Raw genomic sequence first — 8,217 nt, 5'->3', positions numbered from 1 at the left:
ACATTTTATGCTGATGTCATCCCAGCCTGGACGTCTGGGGGTGTGTCTTTTGTTCTCGACTGCCTCTGCACACGCTGACTGGGATTGGCCCTGAACCAGCTCTCTGCGCGAGTCCTCTTTCGCATTTTTTCTGTCCAAAACTCACTGCGGTACACCCTGAAGGTGCCGGCTGTCTGGAAAGGAAAGGATTTTGACAGAAGAATTTGGCCGCGTTTGGAGCGAGAACTGCGGGCATACGTAAACCAGAAGTAAAAAATGCATCTATAGCTGCGGATTAAAAGCACGCTAACGCGCAAATCTTGTGGCAAATCAAAAACTGATATCTGATATAACGATACAAGGGACATGGAAAACAGAATTGACCGTGCTTGTTTAAAATAAAAGAGGTGGATGTCCTTCGTAGAAATGCTCTGCCTTTAAAATATCTGGTTAAATGAGCCATTTACCTTCAATGAAAGTGGATAGTGATTTTACACTCCGAAAAGCCCTTTTAAAGTCTGTTACTCACACAAGGCCTCAGTAGATTATTACAGCCACAACCGAACACTTTTCTTTATAGTGCTTTTAGGACAAATGAATGACAATATACATACTTTTTGTCTGAAAAGACATTCTGCCTTATCTCCCTTTGTCTTTCACAGGAGTAAGTGGTGAAGTGTTCATTTTAGACTCTTAGAGCCAAGTGGCGGATAAATCAATGTTGCGTAAATTACTCTAGTAACTAGTAACTCATTACATTTCCAATTACATTTTTAATAGTGGAATTAGATTGCTGAACAAATGAAGTATTGAATTACTTAATACAAATTACTTTCTATATCCTACATCAACCTTGTCATGAAACTGCTTATTTAATTCATTCAATAAATAATAACTAACTTATTAATTGACCAAAGTATAGAAATGTGAGAAGCATACATTTTAAAGTTGGTGATGTCATTTCCACTATTGCCTAAATTACACAATATTTAGTTCAATTCAATCAGAAGTAACTGTAATTAAATCCCCGAGAGGTTAATTATACTTGAATAAAAGTTCGCTGGTTAAAACCATGACCACTTGTAATAAAATGTACCACCGTCGAGGGAATAACAATTTAAAAAAAGAAACCGCTTTAAAATCTTTAAGCTATTTGGCTGTTCTCCACAGAAACCCACATCCGGCTGGCTTTTCTCTATGGCTCTCCAGGTGAGTGGAGTTTAACAGATGGAAAGGGAAACAGAATTGTATGACAGCTGTGCAGCGTGCAGAGGGCTCCATATTTGGGAGCTAAAGGTGAGAGACTCGCGGTCCCGCTGGCAAAACCCCTCCATCGCATTCACAGCTTCCGACTCCTAATTTATATTTTCCTATTCACACGCTCTTTCGCACTCAAAAACTGACCTTTCGCCAATCAGAAAGCCCCAGGCAACCAGGCTTTCAACGCTTGTTTATCCGTCTGCTTGTCTGAGAGAGAAATGCACTGTTTGCCTCTACCGTATGTGTTTTAACTGGTGCAGTAGCTTCAAACAACAGAGTTCAACTAGATTCTGCTGACAGTTTTCCTCAAGAAAGGTCGAGAGATGTCTGGGGAACCGTGAGGACACAACAGAGCCTTAAAAGTGAAATGTGGAATTTACGCGCCTGTGTCAACGATTGCAGACGTCGGCACTCACTCTTCTGACATCTGCCGTAATTGACTGACTGTCGAGTTTGTGGCCGTCAGATGTGTCAGCACGGCCAAATTGAAACACTGTGACTATTATTGCAGAATAACAAAATCTCACGGCAATTCGTAGCTATTTTAGGATGTGGCTACTTTGTATACATTTGTGTGATCTTATTCCTACTTCGTTTCAGCTTTCAAACATAAAAATACAACAGCTGCAGCTTTTGCCAGAGGGGAACTGGAATCCCCTGGTTAGGCCTGGTTTCCCTCTGAGGTTTTTTCTCCTCCAACAGAGTTTTGGGTTCCTCGCCACCGTTTGCATACTGTTTGCCTGACCGGGGGGGCTGGTAGAATTTTAGTTTTATTTAATTAACACTGCATATAGGAATTTATAGTGTGTCTGATATTTGACCTGTGTTTTGACTTGCATAACCGTATATGTTTTCTTGTACAGCTGCTTAGTAACAATGAAAATTGTAAAAAGCGCTATATAAATAAAGCTGACTTGACTTGACAACGGACAGAACATTTATAATCGAATTAAGATTTAATTGCATATGTAAGATTTAAAAAGAATATAAATAAAATGAAACCAAACGTTCGTCTGGACCAGTGTTTACATTTTGTTAAGTGGTTTATAAAAGACAGTTTACAACATTTTCCTGCACACATTTTCTATATTGGCCTAGACGCTGATTCTTAAATCATTAAGTCTGACTCAAATCGATTCTGACTCGATCGTTTATAATCTCAATTTAAGATTGCGGCTATGCCGCCAATGTGATGCGTACTTTTGTTGCATTATGAATTGCTCTCTGACACCCACTGTAAGATATTCAGCCTGTTTGCATCTCATTGCATAAATCATTTAATTTCTTTGCTCTCCTGATCCCCTGATAATGTCTTTAACTGTTCCAATCCAATCTGTGATGAATTATTAATGTCTTATCTCATTAATTGATGGCCCTTTACACAGGCTGAGCGAGCCAGCTCACGAGACATGGAGACTATCGTTATAAATGCTCTTCTGTAAATCTGAGATGATGGACAGGCGAGCTAGCCAATCACAGGCCTTGGTGAGAGGAGGCGGAACTGCCCTTGAGCTTTGCTTCAGATGGCAGAGGGGAACGTGTGATGCTTCTGTGGTCTGTTCTGTTTTAATGAGCCATGTCAAAAAATGACTGTGAGAGGATCATTTTAAAACTTTTTCGTGTTCAGATGCCAGAAGTCTTTATGCAAAGATTACAATTGTATTTTGTGAATTGGCCTAAAGATTATAATAATATTATTAGGTGTAGCAGAAATACCAGATATAGGGTTGAAGCAGCGAGTGCTTTCTCAATAAAAATAAAAAAAACTGTTCTGTAATTTGTTTTACATTGCAGGTTAGTGGCATCAAATATGTGGAGAATACTTTTATTGGTGGGTTACACAAAAATTCATGAGCTGTTTTTAGATATAATTTGCGAAAACGACATCTTTGCACATTTAGCATACATCTTTGTATATTCCCTGTTTACTGTAACTATATTCTTTTAGGCGGTTTCATGGATGTTTCTTTTCTGTGCTTGTTAGTGTTCACAGTATAATGTATTTCAAGAGATAACCCTGCCCTCAAATTGGATTCAACAAACTGTCACAGGTTGCTTTATATGTCAGCTAGCCTTTCTGATTTCACGTTTTACATTCGTTCGAGATCTGAATTTGCTTTGCCTTGCTTCAGAGCAAGTTTAACATGATCTGATTCTAAAACCTGATGTGCTTGTTTTTTTTGGCTTGCAAGAACAAAAGACAAGAACTGCCCAGCAGATCATTTTGTCTGTTGAAACGCAAGTGTCACCGCTTAAAACGCAATAACAGAGCGATAGCAAAGTCCTCTCCCATTCTTACAACTTTAGCCAGTACCCACAACTATTCCTTTGAAACAATAAAGTCCTGGATACCATAAATGCAACGACACGAATCCGGCGTATTACCTCCCTCGGTTGTCATCGACCGACCTGATGTTAGATGATAAAAATTCTTTCATTTTCTGGGCTATTGCAGTCGAGGGGACAATCCTTACATTAATAACATCCAGGCACTCTCGTGTCCAGGCCTGAGCTTGCACACATGGCCAACTAAAACCTTTTTATGTGTATGTGGTTTGAGCCAAAGCGTTCTGAGCAGATATCTGTTATATACACACAAAAAACAAATGGTGCTATATAGCACTAAAAGTGGTTCTTTGGCTCGTAATCATAGGGGAACCATTTTTAGTGCTATATAGCACCTATTTTAAATGGTGCTATATGGCACCTTTATCAAATGGTGCTATGTAGAACCATTAAAGGTGCCATATAGCACTTTATGCTTAATGGTGCTCAACAGAACCAACAATGGTTCTCTGGATCATAATCATAGGAGAACTTCTATATGGCACCTACTTATAAAGAAGCGTTATAGCATTTCTCAAAAGGTGCTAGGTAGAACCATAACAGGTGTCGTATATTGTTTTAATTTATCTAGTAGGGCTCATTTTAATGCCAGATACTACCATAGACAAGTTGAAATGCTTTAATAAATGACACTTATTAAAAAACATTTTTTAATCGTATCAAAACACCATAACACCATAGATTTAAAAACCTTTAAAGCATTTATGCATTTAAGCAGCAAATAAAATATATGCTTAAATAAAGGGAATAAACAGAGGCAATACAAAATTAGATTAGATTCAACTTTATTGTCATTACACATATACAAGTACAGTGTAACAAAATGTAGTTTAGGTCTAACCAGAAGTGCAATTAGCAGGTGCAGGATATACAGTTAGAATAAATACAGGATACAATTTATTTCTTACCACTGAGCTACAGGAAACTTGCCTCTGGAACCACTTCTGTCCAGCAAACGGTTTGCGAGTTATCGCTGATGATGTAAAAAACCTACTTTTGCGAACTAGTCCTTGGTTTTTCGACCGATCGGAACCAAACCAATGCAGATGACTTCTGTGGAGTGTGAATGTAAATAACTAACTAAGTTTACTACTTGTGTAAATGTTCCATTTCAGTGTTTTCAATGTAAAAAATGTGCAATAAGTTCTTCAAACTGTAATCAAATGTTCATGGCTTACCTCAACCTCAAACAGCAACCCTGGGTCCTCCTTGAACAGTGCAGGTAAGAGCAAAATAGCTGCTTCCAACAGTAGGCCTTTAAATACAATAACCTCATTAGGTTGACATAACATGGTGGATGCTTTCACCAAATACTTGTTTAGTTTTTTAAACATTCATTACTGTGCAGACAGAAACATGCAGGGAGACTATCTAAGCAGTGCAGATTGAATTACCTTTTTTAGTCTGCCATTTACACAGTCCTCAATTTTGCGCCTGAATCTCTTTTTCAGGGGACTCTTCAAGGACTCGAGGTGCCATTACAGACAGCTGCGCAAGAAGTCGTTGGTCCACATCAACAGATGTGTGGTCTCTCAAAGTCCAAAGTAGCTTCCGATTAAGTAAAAAAGACGCGTATTAAAATATAGCCATAACTCAATTAAAGGAGCCAATTAATATACTACTGTACTAACTATTTTGGCCAGTCTAAAACACGTGAACTCACAGAGAGCCTCCTCTGTGCTGTGGTTGGACATAAAATTTCTTTGGTAGCATTTAATCAGTGCCAACTTTTCTTTTCTGAGCTCTATATTTGGTCGAAGCTTCTCAGTTTCCACCTTCATTGCTCACAGATGTTCCTTGATGCTTCGTTCATCTTCTCCGGCATCTACCTATTAAGGGAAGTTAAATTGTCATAAATGAGGGTTGTCAATAAAATGTAACAAATAAGTGTCATAAAGTGATAATATAAATATAAACATAATAAAGTGATCAATGACATTATAACCTGTTCCAGTCAACTATGCCATGTTATGTTTAAATAAGGCACAATACTAAACTCACCGGCCACTTTATTATGTACACCTGTCCAACTGCTCGTAAACGCACATTTCTAATCAGCCAATCACATGGCAGCAACTTAATGCATTTAGGCATGTAGACATGGTTAAGACGATCTGCTGCAGTTCAAACCGAGCGTCAGAATCAGGCAGAAAGGTGATTTAAGTGACTTTGAACGTGGCATGGTTGTTGGTGCCAGACGGGCTGGTCTGAGTATTTCAGAAACTGCTGATCTACTGGGATTTTCACACACAACCATCTCTAGGGTTTACAGAGAAGGGTCCGAAAAAGAGAAAATATCCAGTGAGCGTCAGTTCTGTGGGAGAAAATGCCTTGTTGATTCCAGAGGTCAGAGGAGAATGGCCAGACTGGTTCGAGCTGATAGAAATGCAACAGTAACTGAAATAACCACTCGTTACAACAAAGGTATGCAGAAGAGCATCTCTGAATGCACAACACGTCGAATCTTGAGGCGGATGGGCTACAGCAGCAGAAGACCACACCGGGTGCCACTCCTGACAGCTAAGAACAGGAAACGGAGGCTACAATTCGCACAGGCTCACCAATATTGGACAATAGAAGATTGGAAAAACGTTGCCTGGTCTGATGAGTCTCGATTTCTGCTGTGACATTTGGATGGTAGGGTCAGAATTTGGCGTCAACGTCATGAAAGCATGGATCCATCCTGACTTGTATCAACGGTTCAGGCTGGTGGTGGTGTAATGATGTGGGGGATATTTTCTTGGCACACTTTGGGATTTTATGAGTCCGAAAAACATGGATACGTAAAGAACTTACTCTTTTGTACCTTTTTAGGCAGCCACTGTGTCCACATACAACAAAGAAATGTGGCTCACTTTCATGGAAATACTGCAGGTGTCTGAGGTATTTGTTGTAAGTGAATGTTCTTACATGGCAATTAGGGCACTGGTACATCAATTGCAGAATACTTGAACCTTACCCAAAAAAGTTTCACAGAATTCCCCCAATTCGATATCTTTTAGCCGCTGGCAAACTTGAACAGAAGTCCAACTCCTAAAGTCTGTCAGAGTCTAAAGAGAAAGATAAAATAAAGGTGAATGTTAGCCTATAACATTATCTGCTATTATGCCTACATGAAAACCTGAATTACTAATATCTGCTAGAACAGTAGTTTAACACAATTTAAACTGAACAGTTACTGTAAATCAGTTAAATGACCACAAGGCCATTAAATGTCTTAAATCCAATTCATTAACACTTGCAATGAATCGCTTACTGTAAATACAGATACACAAAATATACACGTAATTATGAAACCAAGGATATTTCGTTACACTTTACTGTTTGTAAACTTATCTCTGTTACGTTAAATGAACCCTGTTTTTTTAGTCTCGAGGTTAACGTTAACGTTGTCGGTTGGTTCGTTTTTTTGTTTAAAACTAGCAATTACAGCTGGTTCGACTTTGTTGGTGTTTTTTGAGCGTGAATGGGATGGTAATCGCATATTAAAGAAAACTAAATCTGCAATTTAGCGTTACCTTACGCGGTTGGTTTGGCTCTGTCACAAAACGCTATAAATTAAAGTTACGTTTGCAAATACAAATGAAAAATGTCGCCTGTAGAATACATTTTGTAAAGAGCATATTTCTGTGGCACTGTTACTCACCTCGATATATATTTGCTTCTCCGTCTGAATCCGCGTCCAACGATGAAGTTTTCTCCTCAGGAAGCTTTGAACTCGCGCTTGCATGGTGCGTCCACCTGATTGGCGAATGGTTGCTAGGTTACGTGACGTGCTCTGGTCAAAGGTAGTTCTGAGCAGGTCCAGCTCAGGTTTTTAGCGATTTAAATTCTTGTTCATGGTGGGATTTTATAATCTATGTAAATAAGATTAAAGATGGTACGGTCTAAACCTTTTATAAATGAAATGTAACTATATATGTAAGATATAATTTAAAACAATGGTGTGATAAAAAACACTTCCAACTCATTTTTGTGGGCAGGACACATAACCATTGTTGTATTATGTCTAATATCAAGACTATAGTTATTGAGAATATTGAGAATGCTTTTGATAATCTATCTGAATATTGCCTATTTATAATTTATTATATTTTGCTTTTCACCCAGTATGTGACACACTAAAGACATTGGAAATTAGTAGTCTACTTGAATGCAGTTTCCAACAGAAAGGTCATTATATAAGCTTAAATCACAAAACATTCATATATAATATTTCACTAAATAACACAAAGCAAAGTTAATATATGAGAAAAAGGCAATAGCCCAAAAATTGAGTTTGTGATATAATTTCTGTGACTTTGCACACCCATGTGAAGTGTCTTATCCATTTACATTCATTCAAAGACTACAGCCGTTCACCATGTTTTAGCTTTCTCTCATCCTCCTTTCTCCTTCCACATAATTTAAGCTACAACTAACAGCTCTCACATCCCAGAATTATCTTGTTGTTTATGTTGTTTTCAATCCTTTCCCCAACTAAAGAGACTAAGAGAGAGTTGAGATCCTAAATAACTATATACTGAGGGGTTAACGGTTTACTTGTACGGCAGTGGTGCTATATAGCACCTTAACAACCCCAAAGAACCAATGAAGAACCACTGAAGAACCATACAGGTGCTTAACTGGTTC

General features: G+C 38.4%; 1 long non-coding RNA gene across 1 annotated transcript; it reads right to left on the bottom strand.

Annotated features, from left to right (window-relative positions):
• Nucleotides 1-4,426: 4,426 nt before the first annotated feature.
• On the bottom strand, nt 4,427-5,410 carry LOC306903289. Its single transcript, XR_013787538.1, has 4 exons — nt 5,217-5,410; nt 4,980-5,133; nt 4,764-4,840; nt 4,427-4,638 (listed from the first exon to the last, which is right to left on the bottom strand). It is a non-coding gene; the product is annotated as an uncharacterized lncRNA (long non-coding RNA).
• Nucleotides 5,411-8,217: the final 2,807 nt, after the last annotated feature.

The sequence above is a fragment of the Barbatula barbatula genome (genome assembly GCF_947034865.1).
Source record: "Barbatula barbatula genome assembly, chromosome: 14".
Classification (NCBI taxonomy): domain Eukaryota; kingdom Metazoa; phylum Chordata; class Actinopteri; order Cypriniformes; family Nemacheilidae; genus Barbatula; species Barbatula barbatula.
Note: the sequence above shows the minus strand (reverse complement) of the source record. Positions and strands in the feature narration are given on the sequence as shown.